We start from the raw sequence: 19854 nt of genomic DNA on the forward strand, positions 1-19854 counted from the left end.
GGACAGACCCATTTATGTGAGTATTTCTTGAGATTAAGTAGTCTTCTATCTTCATGGCTCAAAGATAAGGGGATAAATATGCATACCCAGGTGAAGGGGATAATGCAGCCAGTTGTTGCCTATGAGGACAGTTATGGCTGTTCTCCTTCTACTGTAAATTGTGAGAATGCATCCCCTAGACCTGATTGAGGTTTATGAAACTTGGATCTGGTGTGGACAAATAAAGTCCCCGTTATGCTACTCACGAGTAGTATGGTCTGTCCTCCGAGGCGTGCTTCCAGCTGAAATAATTTGCAGGAGTATATGCGAAGGTGGAAGAAAGCGGAGCACAGCACTGAAAAAACAATGGGGCTTGAGCACAGCTGAAGGCTAAAAAACCTATTTATTGGTGGATGACGGCGTGAGGGTACCTCTGACACGTTTCGCGTTAAACCGCACTTTGTCAAAGAGTGTATCCCCTGTCTGTTGTCCATGAAATATCTAAAGTCCATAAACGGAAGTGACGCCGTACGACGTAGCGTCATCTCAAAACCGGAAATTCCCCCTGCCCCCATGTCATTATTTATAGGAATTATCATTAACATGTTCGCCTATCTGGGCCTTTTTTCTTTCTTTTATTAATGTTTCAACCCACACTTCTTTTTCTATCATTATGTCTTCATATTTGCACATATCATGTATTAATGGGGATATACTAGTCTATTGAGGTATTTGTTAAATAAATATATTGTTAAAACCTCTACATTATCATCACGCAGACTTTATCCCACCCTCCCTCATTAAATCATGGTTGTACCTGATCATTCAGGTGTAACTTTACATTAATTATTGTCATCTTTTCTATATTTGGATACATCTTATGTGCCAGTTCTTGGTATACCTCGCTTTACCTAGACATATAAATTATAGTTATCTCACTTCGTTTTATGTCACCACATACTCTGATATATAATGTAATAACCATCTACCAACTCCTCCTGTGTTCAATGTGAAGGTTACTTTTCTGATTTTTATTTGTGACAGCCCCTCTGTGACACGCATAAACACAGCTGTGAGAACGGGGCTTGGTCCCTTATATAATACATATACAGTTAGGTCCGGAAATAATTGAACACTGACACAATTTTCATCATTTCGGCTCTGTACGCCACCACAATGGATTTGAAATGAAACAACCGAGATGCAATAGAAGTGCAGACTTTCAGCTTTAATTCAAGGGGTTGAACAAAAATATTGTATGAAACGTTTAGGAATTGCAACCTTTTTCATACAGTCACCTTATTTCAGGGGCTCAAATGTAATTGGACAAATTAATACAATCATAAATAAAATGTTCATTTTTAATACTTTGTCGAGAATCCTTTGCAGGCAATAACTGCTTGAAGTATGGAACGCATGGACATCACCAAACGCTGGGTTTCCTCCTTTGTGATGCTTTGCCAGGCCTTTACTGCAGCTGTCTCAGTTGTTGTTTGTCCGTGGGCCTTTCTGCCTTAAGTTTTGTCTTCAGCAAGTGAAATGCATGCTTGATCGGGTTGAGATCAGGTGATTGACTCGGTCATTGCAGAATATTCCACTTCTTTGCCTTAAACTCCTGGGTTGCTTTCGCAGTATGTTTTGGGTCATTGTCCATCTGTAAAGTGAAGCGCTGTCCAATCAATTTTGCTGAATTTGTCTGAATCTGAGCAGACAATATATCCCTATACACTTCAGAATTCATCCGGCTGCTTCTGTCTTCTGTCACATCATCAATAAACACTAGTGACCCAGTGCCATTGTAAGCCATGCATGCCCATGCCATCACACTGCCTACACTGTTTTTTTTTTTCAGATGATTTTTTTCTTCCCATCATTCTGGTACAGGTTGATCTTAGTTTCATCTGTCAAAAGAATGCTGTTCCAGAACTGGGCTGGCTTTTTTAGATATTGTTTGGCAAAGTCTAATCTGGCCTTTCTATTCTTGAGGCTTATGAATGGTTTGCACCTTGTGGTGAACCATTGTGGAGAGCATGTATTTGCTCTCGTGAAGTCTTCTCTTTATGGTAGACTTGGATAATGAAATGCCTACCTCCTGGAGAGTGTTCTTCACTTGGCTGAATGTTGTGAAGGGGTTTTTCTTTACCATGGAAAGGATCCTATGATAATCCACCACTGTTGTCTTCCGTGGACGTCGAGGCCTTTTTGTGTTGCAGAGCTCACCAGTGCGTTCTTTTTTTCTCAGAATGTACCAAACTGTTGATTTGGCCACTCCTAATGTTCCCGCTTTCTCTCTGATGGATTTTCTTTTTTTTTGCAGCCTATGGATTCCCTGTTTCACTTGCATTGAGAGCTCCTTTGACCGCATGTTGTGGGTTCACAGCAACAGCTTCCAAATGTGAATGCCACACCTGGAATCAACTCCAGACCTTTTACCTGCTTATTTGATGATGAAATAATGAAGGAATAGCCCATACCTGTCCATGAAACAGCTTTTGAGTCAATTGTCCAATTACCTTTGGTCCCTTGAAAAATAGGGGGCTACATATTAAAGAGATGTAATTCCTAAACCCTTTCTCCAATTTGGATGTGAATACCCACAAATGAAATCTGATAGACTGCACTTTAAGCCCATATTCATTATTTAACTGTAACTTTAATGTATTTTGGTACACAGCCGAAATAACAAAACTTGTATCAGTGTCCAATTATTTCCGGACCTAACTGTATGTGTAATTTTCAGTGTATGTGCTTCCTGACATTAACAGTTTAACTCTTTAGAATAGGTATTAGAGATATAATAAGTCTTGCATCACTTCATTTAGAACATTTATCATGAGATGCATGTTATTGATTTAGAATGTATACCTATTCCATTTGTTCGGCTGCTTGTTTTTATTATATACTGTTTGTTATTTTATAAGCGTATTCAGCTTTTTTTTACATACCCTTTGAACACTTCTATTTAAATATGTGACTAAGCATGTCAGTATCGTCCTCCTTCCAATAGGGGTCGCTGTCTATGACAGACGAATCGTCGACCGCCGGGTCCATTTCCGGTTTAGAGATGACGCTACGTCGTACGGCGTCACTTCTGATTATGGACTTTATATATTTCATACACAACAGATAGGGGATACACTCTTTAACAAAGCGCTGTTTAGAGTGAAACACGTGTGAGGTGCCCTCACGCCGTCCTCTATGTGGTCACCCACCAATAATTTGCTTTTTTAGCCTTCACCTGTGCTCAAGCTTCATCGTTTTTTCACTGCTGTGCTCCGCTATCCTCCGCCTTCAGATATACTCATGCTAATGATTAATACAGTGGCATTATTATGCTTTCTTCCCTTCCATCCTTTTTTAAAGTTATACTGTACAAGATAAGATATTATTTGCCTTTGAAACTACTGCCTGACATTGGGCACTATTGGTAAGCCTGCTGTCGGCAAGCACTCCTAAATCATTCTCCATCAAGGATTTACCTAATTTTTCCCCATTTATTTATAAGTAGCCTGTTTATTTTTGCTTCCCAAATGCATAACCTTACATTTATCTGTATTTAACCTCATCTACCATTTACTTGCCTACGTTTCAAGTTTATTCAATCTTTTTGGAGATAAATAACATCCTGCTTAAGGTTTGTGTTACCTCGCTCAAACCCCCAAATGAATGTATACGGTTGCGTGCTGCCAGGGAGTAGATACGCAAAAGGAGTAGAGTGTACAGAGTACACCAAAGATCCCTAGTGATGGCGCACCGCAGACCTGAGTAGTATTAGATCATGGTCATAGTGTGCGTCAAAAAACAACATCAAGTAATTAAAAAATTGTTTTATTACATATAAATTGTTAAAAACGTGAAACTTCTTATTCCTCTTTTGGGGAGAGAGATGCTGACTACTACATGTAGAGTGTGTATAGGACTTATATGATCGATACTGCAGAGGTGTAGCTGAGGAGTCTACTTGGTGAGCTAAGCCAATCCAGACTATGGAGCAATCTCCTCTTGAGATAATCGTAGGGTGAATGTATTAATATACCGAATAGTTAACCCAAAAATAGTAAGAGGAGATGTTCATACGCATAGGATCTGGTATTGGAGTACCAGGTGAGCAACCACTGAGTATAAGCTGCTACACCAATATCCAATGATATTGAAATTATCTCTAGTGGGAATGGGTACCCATAAGTCTCTATAGCGCTTGCTTGATGTCATAGTCTATACCTTCACAGTATGTAGTGATCGATAGTCATGCCTGTGAGAGTGCCTATTAGGGGGATTGCCTATATGGTCCGGTGCGGTTGGTACGCTAATAAGGCAATATCTAATATACATCTATGGGAGAGACTGGTGATTGACGGTTCATGGATAAAGCTCTGCAATAGTAATATTCGTGCCGTGCACGTTTTAGTTCTTGTGAGAGTGCGTGATGGCTTAATGCATCCCTCAGCTGTGACTATGAACCTGCATAGATTTGTTGAATACAGACAGGTACCCGTTGTATAGTGCCGTAGTACTTAATTGATTTATTGACAGGGGTCTCGCGGTACCGCTCTCACTGGATCGCGTAATTACCCTGTGTGGCAGGTCGTATGCCATTCCCCGTGGTGTATCAAGTATGGCAGCGAAGTGAGTATACCTGGGATTGGCCCCTCCAGTACCATGTACTGGTACTATTTTGATAATTGTTGTTACTGGTGCCTCGCGATACCTTACTCCCGGGATCACGTGAGTAACCCTTGCCACAGGCAGCGTCCGCCGTTGTATACGGGGTCCCCGTGGATTACCTGAGCGGACCCGTTGGTGAGTATATCAAGAACAGTTTCTGTGGTAATAGCTGTTAGTGTATACTCAGGGGCAGTGCACGGGTTCCCCTGGATTCCCTGAGAGGACCCGTTGGTGAGTATGCCTAGTACAGTATCTGTGATGGTAATTATTAACACATATATCTGGGCATTGAGGACATGTAGGCGTTGAACTCGAGGCAGATAAGCGATGATGTGGATAACGGTGCCAAGGCGAGCATAAATTCCTCAAGTAGAGGTGAGAAAACCCGCCTTATTATGCGTTTCTACTTGTTTGGCCGGAGAGGACCCTGTCGTAGTATATCTTGGATTTGCCAGGGATATCTGTGGTGGTAACCGTTAGCACAAATACACACACATAGAGATCATACTGATGCTGAAGTATAGGCAGACTAGCGATCGTATATGTAATAGGTAATTGATCTTAGAGCAAGCATAAACTCTTCAAGTAGAGGTATGAAGAAGATATCAGAGTAACACCATAACGGCTAAAAACCCGACGTACGTTTCGTCGCCTTGAGCGACTTCTTCCGGGGTGGGCGTAGACGCGTCTCTGTCTGCCCCTTTATACGTCATCGTTGCCGTAGCAACCGTGAGACGCTAGTGTGAGTCCGAGATGGTGGTGGTGGCGTGAGTGTACTGCACTTAGCAGTGTGATTTGAATGCACAGAAAAGGACCTAGTGATCGGCTCACAGACGTATACTGTGAAACAGGAATACCAGAGATCAGATTAAAACCGCAATGATGTTGATACGGCTATTGAAGGTATGATGTGTTACAGCAGGGGTTGTAAAGTACTGTCAGAGTATATAAATATTGGATACAAATGGTTATGGTAATTATATGACTAGGAGTGGTACAATATGTTGCACAGAGAAAGTAATCATTCATAGAAAAGGTGTATATATGAATCCTTCATTGAGGCCAGATGGATAGTGCATGTTCAGTAAATATATCCACCTGGCCTCGCATTGTAGCAGTTTTTGATCCCAATTGCCTTTACGTATATTTGGTGCAATGTGATCAATACCCTGAAAGCTGAGGGTGCTACTATCTCCATCATGTACTCCGCGTACGTGTCGGGAGACTGGGGTATCCATAGAATTTCGGATGGAGCCTAGATGTTCAAGGACTCTTCTAGATTAAGAAAGGTCGATATGTTTGAGCAGGAATCCTGATGTGGAGTGAATCGACTCTGTGGTTTAATTCAACATTCACCAATACACAGAAAACTAAGACCTATCAGGTCAAAACCTTCACCAACTGTAAAAGCACAGGAGTCATCTACCTTATCACCTGCTCCTGTGGCTTGAGATATGTGGGTAAAACCAAACGGGAACTGAGGAGAAAAGTCCTTGAACATCTAGGCTCCATCCGTCGGGTTTTTAGCCGTTATGGTGTTACTCTGATATCTTCTTCATACCTCTACTTGAGGAGTTTATGGTTGCTCTAAGATTAATTACATATTATATATACGATCGCTAGTCTGCCTATACTTCAGCATCAGTATGATCTCTATGTGTGTGTATTTGTGCTAACGGTTACCACCACAGATACCCCTGGCAAATCCAAGATATACTACGACAGGGTCCTCTCCGGCCAAACAAGTAGAACCGCATTAATAAGGCGGTTTTTCTCACCTCTACTTGAGGAATTTATGCTCGCCTTGGCACCGTTATCCACATCATCACTTATCTGCCTCGAGTTCAACGCCTACATGTCCTCAATACCCAACGGGTCCGCTCAGGTAATCCACGGGGACCCCGTATACAACAGCGGACGCTGCCTGTGGCAAGGGTTACTCACGTGATCCCGGGAGTAAGGTATCGCGAGGCACCCGTAACAACAATTATCAAATTAGTACCAGTACATGGTACTGGAGGGGCCAATCCCAGGTATACTCACTTCGCTGCCATACTTGATACACCGCGGGGAACGGCATACGACGGTGGACACGAGCTGCCACACAGGGTAATTACGCGATCCTGTGAGAGCGGTACCGCGAGACCCCGTCAATAAATCAATAAGTACTACGGCACTATACAACGGGTACCTGTCTGTATTCAACACATCTATGCAGGTTCATAGTCACAGCTGAGGGATGCATTAAGCCATCACACACTCTCGCAAGAACTAAAACGTGCACGGCACGAATATTACTATTGCAGAGCTTTATCCATGAACCGTCAATCACCAGTCTCTCCCATAGACTGTATATTAGATATTGCCTTATTAGCGTACCAACCGCACCGGACCATATAGGCAATCCCCCTAATAGGCACTCTCACAGGCATGACTATCGATCACTACATACTGTGAAGGTATAGACTATGACATCAAGCAAGCGTTATAGAGACTAATGGGTACTCATTCCCACTAGAGATAATTTCAATATCATTGGATATTGGTGTAGCAGCTTATACTCATTCCCACTAGAGATAATTTCAATATCATTGGATATAGGTGTAGCAGCTTATACTCAGTGGTTGCTCACCTGGTACTCCAATACCAGATCCTATGGTATGAACATCTCCTCTTACTATTTTTGGGTTAACTATTCGGTATATTAATACATTCACCCTACGATTATCTCAAGAGGAGATTGCTCCATAGTCTGGATTATCTTAGCTCACCAAGTAGACTCTACAGCTACACCTCTGCTGTATCGATCATATAAGTCCTATACACACTCTACACTACCGACCAACTTTATTCTTACTTGGCTAGCTCCGCGAATTTCGGAGTATCCCGGTTATCTGCGGTTTTGTGTCGTTTTCTCCCGGGGTATATCGCGCCCGTGATTTAAGCATTTTATTCCCGCTGACTGCAATACTGCAATGCCGTGTAAAACGCATGGGGGCGTTTGCGAGCTGTTGTCTTTGAAGCCGAGAAATTCATGAATTGTAATGCAGTATATACTGTATATATACAGTATATACTGTATAACAACAACCCCTATAATCCCTAACATACACATACAGTACTGTATATGCACATCAATGATACTATAGGCCGTCCCCTGGCGAGATGTGTTTGCAGCAGAGAGAGAACCGCTGCTCTCTCTGCGCAAACATCGGCACATTAAAAATTATTTAAAATACATTTTTATTCATAGTGTACATGTGCAGGGGGTCTCTGGAGCTGAACCGCGTTGGTTTCAGGTCCGGGGACCTCCTGCTCCCCGAGATACGACCCCCTTTATGAGGTGCCGGTATCCCTCTGCATTTAAAGGTCCCAATCACGTGACCGCGACATGTAAACAAAGCAGAGGGATACCGGCACCCCCTAAAGGGGCCTGTATCTCGGGGAGCAGGGGGTCCCCAGACCTAAAACCAAAACGTTTCTGCTCCGGAGACCCTCTGCACATGTACAGAATAAATAAAACACATATATAAATAAACACTCGTTCCTTACCTTAGTGGCTATGTGCTATGGTAACGAAGCAGCATTTCTGTATTTTTAATAATATTGTACAGTGAGCAGGGGGTTCCCTGAGCCAGAAATTAATGCTCAGGGGACCCCCTGCTCCTGCACAATATTATTAAAATACAGAAATGCTGCTTCATTACCATAGCTGATAGTCGCTAAGGCAATGAAAGGGTTAACCCACCGTGCCCGCTTTATTGTGGGTAGCGGGGGTGGGTGAAGGGGGTATTTGGCCCTTGGTGTGAGTTTAGGACTTGCGGGGGGTTGTGGGTGCACTTAACCCCTTCACGACCGTAGCAGTTAATACCCTACCGCTACCCCCCTGCAAGCCCTAAACAACCACGGTTGGTGCTAATACCCCCTTCCCCCACCCCCACTACCCAAAATAAAAAAAACTCACACACAGAAGCAGCACAAAAAATAAATAAATAAATCTAAATAAATAAATAAATAAATGAATATAAATAAATATATTTAAAATACATTTTTATTCATAGTGTAGATGTGCAGGGGGTCTCCGGAGCTGAACCGCATTGGTTACAGGTCGGGGGACCCCCTGCTCCCCGAGATACAGGCCCCTTTATGAGGTGCCGGTATCCCTCTGCATTTAAAGGTCCCGATCACGTGACCGCGGCCTGTAAACCAAGCAGAGGGATACCGGCACCCCCTAAAGGGGCCTGTATCTCGGGAAGCAGGGGGTCCCCAGACCTAAAACCACAGCGGTTCAGCTCCGGAGACCCTCTGCACATCTACAGTATAAATAAAACACACACATCAATAAAGAATCGTTCTTTACCTTTGCGGCTATGTGCTATGGTAATGAAGCAGCATTTCTTTATTTTTAATAATATTGTACAGTGAGCAGGGGGTTCCCTGAGCCAGAAATTAATGCTCAGGGGACCCCCTGCTCCTGCACAATATTATTAAAAATACAGAAATGCTGCTTCATTACCATAGCTGATAGCCGCTAAGGCAATGAAGGGTTTAAGGCAGAATAAACAATAAATACATTAAATACATATTTTTAATGTGTGTGTTAAACCTCCCTGCCTTGACTGTAACCTCTGTAAGACCCCCTCCCCCTATTGTGTGTGTTAAACTTCCCGGCCTTGACTAATCTATGTAAAAACCCCTCCCCTTATTGTGTCTGCTAAGCTTCCCTGCTTTGACTAATCTGTGTAAGCCCCCCTCCCCCTATTGTGTCGGTTAAATCTCCCTGCCTGTGTTTCTGAGTGCAGTGTACTGTATGTAAATGTGGGGAGGGGGATCCCGTGTAAATAACCACACCCACACCCACTACCCACTACCCACTACCAACAATAAAAAAAATTCACACACAGCAGCAGCACAAAAAATAAATAAATAAATCTAAATAAATAAATAAATAAATAAATATAAATAAATACATTTAAAATACATTTTCATTCATAGTGTAGATGTGCAGGGGGTCTCCGGAGCTGAACCGCGTTGGTTTCAGGTCCGGGGACCCCCTGCTCCCCGAGATACAGGCCCCTTTATGAGGTGCCAGTATCCCTCTGCATTTAAGGTCCCGATCACGTGACCGCGGCCTGTAAACCAAGCAGAGGGATACCGGCACCCCCTACATTTCTTTAGTTCACTTACCATTACTTGCCCCCACCGACTCCCGTTGCGCAGCTTACTCACGAACCAATCCACGAACAGGAACCCATAAAATAAAAAAACCATAAAATAATAAATATTAAACTAAAAATCCAAATCAATCCACGGGTCTTCTATTTGTAATCCATCTTTATCTTCATCTGTATTCTTCTTTCTTCTATCTTCTTCCGGGCGGGGCGGGGTCTTCTTTCCATCTGCGGCCACGCCCTGGTCTTCTTTCTTGTCCGGAGGTCCTTCCTCCGCGGCGTCTGGCTTCAAAATGAGACGACATAGGCTTTTAAAGGCCTTTTCATCATATGGTTCCCACGGCCCTGATTGGGCCGTGAAAACCATGTGTTTTGGCCGATAAAAATGATGACGTCACTTAAAGGCAATGACAGCACAGCCAATCAGAATGACGTCATGAAAAGACACATGGCCGCCCTCACATGGTATGGTAGCCAATCAGAGCGTGGGAACTCCATCCCTACTCTGATTGGCTCTAGTATACCATTTGACAGAGGCTTGGGGGGAAAATAAAGATATACTACGACAGGGTCCTCTCCGGCCAAACAAGTAGAACCGCATTAATAAGGCGGTTTTTCTCACCTCTACTTGAGGAATTTATGCTCGCCTTGGCACCGTTATCCACATCATCGCTTATCTGCCTCGAGTTCAACGCCTACATGTCCTCAATACCCAACGGGTCCGCTCAGGTAATCCACGGGGACCCCGTATACAACAGCGGACGCTGCCTGTGGCAAGGGTTACTCACGTGATCCCGGGAGTAAGGTATCGCGAGGCACCCGTAACAACAATTATCAAATTAGTACCAGTACATGGTACTGGAGGGGCCAATCCCAGGTATACTCACTTCGCTGCCATACTTGATACACCGCGGGAAATGGCATACGACGGTGGACGCGACCTGCCACACAGGGTAATTACGCGATCCTGTGAGAGCGGTACCGCGAGACCCCTGTCAATAAATCAATTAAGTACTACAGCACTATCACGCACTCTCGCAAGAACTAAAACGTGCACGGCACGAATATTACTATTGCAGAGCTTTATCCATGAACCGTCAATCACCAGTCTCTCCCATAGACTGTATATTAGATATTGCCTTATTAGCGTACCATCTGCACAGGACCATATAGGCAATCCCCCTAATAGGCACTCTCACAGGCATGACTATCGATCACTACATACTGTGAAGGTATAGACTATGACATCAAGCAAGCGTTATAGAGACTTATGGGTACTCATTCCCACTAGAGATAATTTCAATATCATTGGATATTGGTGTAGCAGCTTATACTCAGTGGTTGCTCACCTGGTACTCCAATACCAGATCCTATGGTATGAACATCTCCTCTTACTATTTTTGGGTTAACTATTCGGTATATTAATACATTCACCCTACGATTATCTCAAGAGGAGATTGCTCCATAGTCTGGATTGGCTTAGCTCTCCAAGTAGACTCCTCAGCTACACCTCTGCTGTATCGATCATATAAGTCCTATACACACTCTACATGTAGTAGTCAGCATCTCTCTCCCCAAGAGAGGAATAACAAGTTTCACGTTTTTAACAATTTATATGTAATAAAACAATTTTTTAATTACTTGATGTTGTTTTTTGACGCACACTATAACCATGATCTAATACTACTCAGGTCTGCGGTGCGCCATCACTAGGGATCTTTGGTGTACTCTGTACACTCTACTCCTTTTAAATAACATCCTGCTCTGATTTTACTACCTTGCACAATTTAACTGCGGTTACCAAAAATGCGGAATTACAGGCAAACAAAAAGTGCGTTATTTTCATATGGATGTAGCCACTTGTATCTATCAGCTGCCTCAAGACATGTGCTGGTGAACAGCATGCCAAGAGTTGACCATCCGTGGCACAGTGCTTGGCAGGGGAGTGGCACATCAGGATTAACACAGCGGGCATACCTGCTTCTGAATGGGACTCCCGCTGTGTGAATCCTACCAGACAGAATCAGTCTGTAAGAGATACACATTGAGACAAAGAAAGAATCAGTCACTCTCCCTGTACACCTCTAACAGGCGATCGCGCTGCTTTTATTTTATATTAATAACACAGTATTGAAGCAGGGGGTCTCCAGAACTGAAAAGCATTTGTTTCAGCCTAGGGGACCCCCTGCTCCCCGAGTTACAGGCCCGTATAGGGTTCTGATATCTGTCTGCATTGTTTAAATGTCCCGGTCATGTGGGCCGTGATGCGACGTGATCCAACATACAGATCCTAAACAAGCAGATCTGCAAAAGAATGGATGCAGAAGAGGAAATTCTGTGTTTTAGAATGACCTAGTCAAAGTCCAGACATAAACCCCAACGAACTGTTGTAACAGGACCTGAAGTAAGCTGTCCATGCAAGGAAGGACAAAAATACCCAATGCTACATCAAATGTGACAAAATACATAGTTAAAAATGTCAATACAAATGTAGCCATGCTGTAAAATGGACTGCAGTCATCTCTCCTGCTGGCAGTAAGGCCTGGTAAGTTACAGGGATGCCAAAATTAATCATGGAGGTTTGCCCTCACACCCTGGTGAGGTGCCCTATGTGTGGATGGGAGTGGTTACATACTCTGAGACCACCATTAGTGACATCAGAGATGTGCCCGCCCCCTGGAGATATAAGGCACAGCACTGTTCAAAAGTTAGGTGTTGGAGTAAGGAGCAGGTCTGCGTTGAGACTTGGGAGCAGGAGGCCCACTAGTGCTGTAACTAGTGGCCTTGTTATATTCATTCAGCCTCAAGCTGTATACGCCATACTGTGTCCAGGGACCTGGCACAGAGGTGATCTCCCTGAGGGGAGAGGGGATCCTACTCCATTTGGAGGGTGTACCTTTGAAGGGAGTACACGGCGCAATGTGCGGCTAAGAGACTTACTGCGAGGGGCAGCTAGCCCACATCAAGCAATAAAGATGATCTTGTTCAATCATACCCTCGTGTGTAAGTGTGGAGTGATTACACAGAGGAGTGCACCACAGAGGAGTTCCTCACCAGGACCATCCACAAGCGGACGCTGGGATCCTGATGAGGTGGAGGCGCTGCACTGGATATAGGTAGGACTCAAGTACGCTACCTCAGCTGCCTGTCTGGGTTGGCAATCCCCACACACCATCATGCGGGACACTCAGGAGTCCTGTTGCCAACAGGTGCACCACCAGACACTACACTGTAATGGGGACTGGTTAGACCACAGGGGCCAATGAGATTGGGTAGGTCAGGAAGAGCCAGAAAATCCGTTACATTTGGGAGGCGCTGCTGAGATACCTGTCAACAGGACAGGCTTTTGCTAGGTCACTTGGAAACAAGGAGAGTGTCTGCTGCCACTTTGTGCTGCGTTGGGACGGACCTAGGGGTAATCAGGGGGCTGATGGAGTTTGTCAGTTCGCAGGGACGACCTAGGGGCCTGAAAGGAGTTGGGGGTTTGGAGCCGGGCTATAGCTGTCCTAGTCACCTTGAGGTTGGTAGGATGCCTAAAGGGATAGGTAGACAGACAGAAAGAAGATTCCTCCCTGAATGCACTCAGAAAGGCCAGTGATGTGTAATAATGAGTATATATTTAAAAACCTTTTAATCACAAGAGAAGGTTAAAACATATTTGTATAGAGGGGCATGGTATATACAGTCCATGACCAGCCCCTAGTAGGCAAACCAACAGAATCTTCCTTAGTAGTAGGGAGATAATAGTATTACACCACCTTAATGTGGACTACTTCGCTCAGATAATCCCCTGTATGTAGCTCCAGAGTGGGAGGCCCATATCACCTATGGAAATCCTAATGTCAATAATTCAATGAACCTGACATGATGCAGGTCATTGAAGCTAAATCTGAAGGGGTGATTAACTAAAAGCTGAATGGTCAGATAGTATGCATCTGTGTGATGTCCCTAGACCACTTAAACGGTGTGTAAAATAAATACCAAAACAGGGTGAAAACAACAACGACGCAGAAACATTATAGTGGTAGAATGAATACTAAACCACACAAAAAATAATGTGTGGATGTACATATAGTTGTGAGATGCGTAGCTGAATGGTGTGAGAGCTCTGCAAAGGGCAAGCACAAAGTGTGCTCTCGTGGGCGCCCTGAGGCACGGTTCAAGGACCGTATCCAGTTATAGCCTCTTTATACTACAGTTTGTTTGGTGCAGAGGTCGCATGCATATTCTCCTAGCTTGAAACCGGTGGACAACACTAATCAGGCCTAATCAATATTGGTAACTGGTAGGTGTATGGGGCATAAAACACACTGACTCATAAATCATATTGTGTCACCATATAAGCAAGTATGCACAGTACATGAGCAGCTAGTGCTGTTCACGGTGAATGGGCAATGCCCCAGACTCAACCCCCCTGTTATACATCAATAATGCAAGTATCCTGCATAGTAGTAAAAATGTCACAATAGTAGCTATGTGGGGAAGGAGGCAGAACATATACTGCAGTCTACTCCTATTTCCCTAGACATAAATGTCTGGCACACTGATGAAATGTACTACTTAGCTCCTGGGTGCTGTTATCGTTCTTAGCACCGTCATTTGTAGAGGAGAAGAGGAGTAGGATGCCAGGGGAGAGGTGTCCCGGTCTCGAGGCAGCAGCTACAGCCGCGGGGGCGCCATCTTGGATGCGGTGACGTCACCACGTTCTGGTCACCTGACGCACGTTTCGCGCGTGATCGCGCTTTCTCAAAGGGTTAGGGTTAGACCTTTGAGAAAGCGCGATCACGCACGAAACGTGCGTCAGGTGACCAGAACGTGGTGACGTCACCGCATCCAAGATGGCGCCCCCGCGGCTGTAGCTGCTGCCTCGAGACCGGGACACCTCTCCCCTGGCATCCTACTCCTCTTCTCCTCTACAAATGACGGTGCTAAGAACGATAACAGCACCCAGGAGCTAAGTAGTACATTTCATCAGTGTGCCAGACATTTATGTCTAGGGAAATAGGAGTAGACTGCAGTATATGTTCTGCCTCCTTCCCCACATAGCTACTATTGTGACATTTTTACTACTATGCAGGATACTTGCATTATTGATGTATAACAGGGGGGTTGAGTCTGGGGCATTGCCCATTCACCGTGAACAGCACTAGCTGCTCATGTACTGTGCATACTTGCTTATATGGTGACACAATATGATTTATGAGTCAGTGTGTTTTATGCCCCATACACCTACCAGTTACCAATATTGATTAGGCCTGATTAGTGTTGTCCACCGGTTTCAAGCTAGGAGAATATGCATGCGACCTCTGCACCAAACAAACTGTAGTATAAAGAGGCTATAACTGGATACGGTCCTTGAACCGTGCCTCAGGGCGCCCACAAGAGCACACTTTGTGCTTGCCCTTTGCAGAGCTCTCACACCATTCAGCTACGCATCTCACAACTATATGTACATCCACACATTATTTTTTGTGCGGTTTAGTATTCATTCTACCACTATAATGTTTCTGCGTCGTTGTTGTTTTCACCCTGTTTTGGTATTTATTTTACACACCGTTTAAGTGGTCTAGGGACATCACACAGATGCATACTATCTGACCATTCAGCTTTTAGTTAATCACCCCTTCAGATTTAGCTTCAATGACCTGCATCATGTCAGGTTCATTGAATTATTGACATTAGGATTTCCATAGGTGATATGGGCCTCCCACTCTGGAGCTACATACAGGGGATTATCTGAGCGAAGTAGTCCACATTAAGGTGGTGTAATACTATTATCTCCCTACTACTAAGGAAGATTCTGTTGGTTTGCCTACTAGGGGCTGGTCATGGACTGTATATACCATGCCCCTCTATACAAATATGTTTTAACCTTCTCTTGTGATTAAAAGGTTTTTAAATACTGTATATACTCATTATTACACATCACTGGCCTTTCTGAGTGCATTCAGGGAGGAATCTTCTTTCTGTCTGTCTACCTATACCCTATCCTCTTTTGCACCAGTATTTGGCACCATTTAATAGTTATTACTGTTTCCAATCTCGCTGATGCGGGAGCATCCCCCATCCCCTCCCTTCCCCCTCTCCCATTCCTGGACTTAATTGCCTAAAGGGATAGCCTGTTAACGTGGTCAGGAATTCTGGAGAGGGTCTGCGCTAGGCTAGCCAACAGTAGGTAGACGCCCCAGTACAGCATGGAAGAGCCAGACTACTCTAGCCCATTCCAGACCACTTACCAAAGGGAGCACAGACTGGGAGGAAGGAGATACAGCAGACACTGAGAGTGTGAGCCTAGCCTGGGGTAGTGCAACACGAGTCCAGCCTACATTAGGTACACAAGGTGGTGCATCAAGGTAATCTTTATTGTGTGGTAGCTGCCCCGCAGAGAGGAGCTCCATGTACAATAATCCTAAGTACAGTGAAAGAATGGCGACCGCAAGAATGGAGGATCCGCGCGGTGCGGAAGGTCCAAGATGGCGGACGGAGGCTAAAGGAGAGAGCGCACATGGCGTGTGTGCGGGTGAAGAGCATGCTACGGAAATGACTTTCACGGAGAGACCCGAGCAGCGGAGAACCCTAGCGGTATCCCTGGACATTGTGTTGAGTGAGCGGGTCAGAACCCCGTCGATACCCATAGCACGCCCCTATGCCCAACCCCATGCCTTAGCTAAAGCCCCAGTCCCGGTCACCTTTTCCCGGGGGTCCTCGTCCAATTTGGGACTGTCCGGAGGGTCCCAAGGCACCTCCAAAGAATGGACTGGAGGAAGACTGGGGGGATTCACGTCGGATGACGGGTCGTTGGGTGGGGGTTATTCAAGGGAAGTGTCCATTTCTAGTGGGTGCCCTAGCGTGGTAAGCATAACGTTAGAGAATAGGCCCAAGCGTGTGGGGCGGCCCAATTCACGTTCAACTGGAACATCTGGGGTGTCCTCCTGGGGAGAACAAGAGGAAAGAGATTCCCTAGAATCTGCCCCTGAAGAGTTTAGGGAGACCCGGTGGTGGGCCCCCTTATTTGAGGGTTATGTAGGCTGGATGGACCGTACTCGGTTCATACTAGAGAGAGAGGACGTGGTCGATTACTGGTGTGCTCGTGGGGAGTTTACTGCGGAGGAGCGAAAGAAAGCGATGCAGGAGCGGTGGTACCAGATCCGCCACCATAATATAGAACCCATGGGTTCCAGTCGGTTAACAGATCGGTAGACCCGGAAGAGCCCCTATCATGGGTGTTGCCTGGAAAGGCAGGCAATGCAAATTTAACTCGTGTGAGTAGGGCGGAGCGGGCCATTATTACGAAGTACAAAAATTCTCATGGCCTGGAATACCCGTATGTCCCGGAGCCACTTATGCAAGAAATTGAGGACAACAGGGATAGGTGGTTGCGCAAAACCATAGAGTTGTATATGATTAACAAGGGTGGCGCAATCACTGGGCATAAGGCAATGGAGAGGATCACACATCTTATGCGAGTGTGGAGCATAGGGCGGAACATTTACTGCTGCGGCCGAGTTTATTTGAGCATTTGCCCGGTCTCGGCTGCAGCAGTAGTAACCAGGCGCACGCCGGGATGTGCCTGGCGCGCGCCGAAGCTGCGGAGGAGCGCCCTCGGTCGGGGCTTTCTCCCTCCGCTCGCCGGGTCCGCCGGGTCCCCCGGAACCCCCTGCCGCCGTCCCCCACATCGCGGGACACCAGGGCTCCCTCGGGGAGCCCTGGACGCGCGTGCAGGGGGCGCAGGCACCCGATGACGCGTGACCGCGCGTCATCGGGAGTGCGGCTAGCATGCCGGGGCATCCCTAGGCTTGCGGAGCTAGCCGCACTCAAATAAAATGTGCCGCCTCTGTACAAACATAAAGTAATGTATAGACCAGAAAATGGGTTACCTCGGGAGTACCACGTCATAGTCCTGGATATGGGGGGACGGGAGGTTAAGAAGCCCGACCCACGTCACTATTACTAGGAAGAACAGGACAGGTATTGCGAGAGTAGTGCCCTGCAGGACGGGGAATGCTTATGGATATCATGTATGCCATTACTGTGAAGTTAATAATGTGTTCCATTTTACAGTGCTTCTCGGAGAAGGTACCTAAATTTAGGTCCCAGACGGGCTGTTGGGATCCACCAGGGAGAGAATGTAGCCATGCTGTAAAATGGACTGCAGTCATCTCTCCTGCTGGCAGTAAGACCTGGTAATGCCAAAAGTAATCATGGAGGTTTGCCCTTACACCCTGGTGAGGTGCCCTATGTGTGGATGGAAGTGGTTACATACTCTGAGTCCACCATTAGTGACATCAGAGATGTGCCCGCCCCCTGGAGATATAAGGCACAGCACTGTTCAAAAGTTAGGTGTTGGAGTAAGGAGCAGGTCTGCGTTGAGACTTGGGAGCAGGAGGCCCACTAGTGCTGTAACTAGTGGCCTTGTTATATTCATTCAGCCTCAAGCTGTATATGCCATACTGTGTCCAGGGACCTGGCACAGGGGTGATCTCCCTGAGGCGAGAGGGGATCCTACTCCATTGGGAGGGTGTACCTTTGAAGGGAGTACACGGCGCAATGTGCGGCTAAGAGACTTACTGCGAGGGGCAGCTAGCCCACATCAAGCAATAAAGATGATCTTGTTCAATCATACCCTCGTGTGTAAGTGTGGAGTGATTACACAGAGGAGTGCACCACAGAGGAGTTCCTCACCAGGACCATCCACAAGCGGACGCTGGGATCCTGATGAGGTGGAGGCACTGCACTGGATATAGGTAGGACTCAAGTACACTACCTCAGCTGCCTGTCTGGGTTGGCAATCCCCACACAACATCATGCGGGAGACTCAGGAGTCCTGTTGCCAACAGGTGCACCACCAGACACTACACTGTAATGGGGACTGGTTAGACCACAGGGGCCAATGTGAGATTGGGTAGGTCAGGAAGAGCCAGAAAATCCATTACACAAGTATTTAACTATGTATTTTGACACATTGGATGCAGCATTGGGTATTTTCATCTTTTTTGTATACATTTGCCCATGCTCAGTAGCACACAAATATATATATATATATATATATATATATATGTAACCCTTTTTGTGCCTGCATGCACTAAGTAGCTACGGGTGTTGCATGTACCTGTGGCTTCAGGAGCTCTGAGCCTCCGCTAATTGGGAGCCTGGGGAAATACCCTTACTTATCACGGTGCAGCGCCTCCACTTGCCTAGGATCCCCATAATAGAGAATATACCCTAAGCAAGAACATAACAACCATATTGTGCAACAGCAACCTTTTATGTATTATGCATACTGAACGGAATAAATGCAGAATATATATATTAACGGTACACACACACACAGTGGCTCGGCCACACCTTATCAGGAATAATGTTCTGTACACAGGTGGCTCTGCCACTCTCCCTAGGAGTATGTCCTATAACCAGTATCTGTATTGTACCATATGGATCACACGAATGTCCCAATTAGTTAGTGGGAGGCGGGATCAGCGCCTGTTGACCGGTGTAGGTGCACTTGTAGACAATGATACCTTCCGGTCACTGCGATGACCGTCACACTCCACACAGGGTCCTTAGCGTGATTCCAGCCTTTCGCTGACACTCCGTTATGCTGCGCCGTCTGTATCCAATCCAAGATGGCGACCGCAGCTCCGCAGCTCCGCAGCTCCGCAGCTCAAACCGCACTAAAGGGAAACGTCCCTAACCGCTATGGCCGTCCCTACAAAACGGCACCCTACGATGACAGGGGAAATGCTCCTCGGGCCTGGGGAAATGTCTCTCACCTAAGCGGGAAGGTCACTGACCCTCCGCTCTAGCACACGAGGTTCCGCCAACCTCCTCCTTCACCTCCCTCTCGTGTCTCACCCACCGCCCACACGCATCCGGTTCCTCTCTCCAGAGTCTCGCACCCGATTGGTCCTCAGCCTCAGCTGACTCTCTCACAGTTCGGAGTTCAAAGTGCAACCCCCAAAGTCCCTCCAGATTGGTTGCCGTTCGCGCGCTTTTCCTCGCGCATGCGCAGCCTGACTCTTACTCTATGAACCTTACTGGC

Source organism: Ascaphus truei, chromosome 4, assembly GCF_040206685.1.
Source record: "Ascaphus truei isolate aAscTru1 chromosome 4, aAscTru1.hap1, whole genome shotgun sequence".
Classification (NCBI taxonomy): domain Eukaryota; kingdom Metazoa; phylum Chordata; class Amphibia; order Anura; family Ascaphidae; genus Ascaphus; species Ascaphus truei.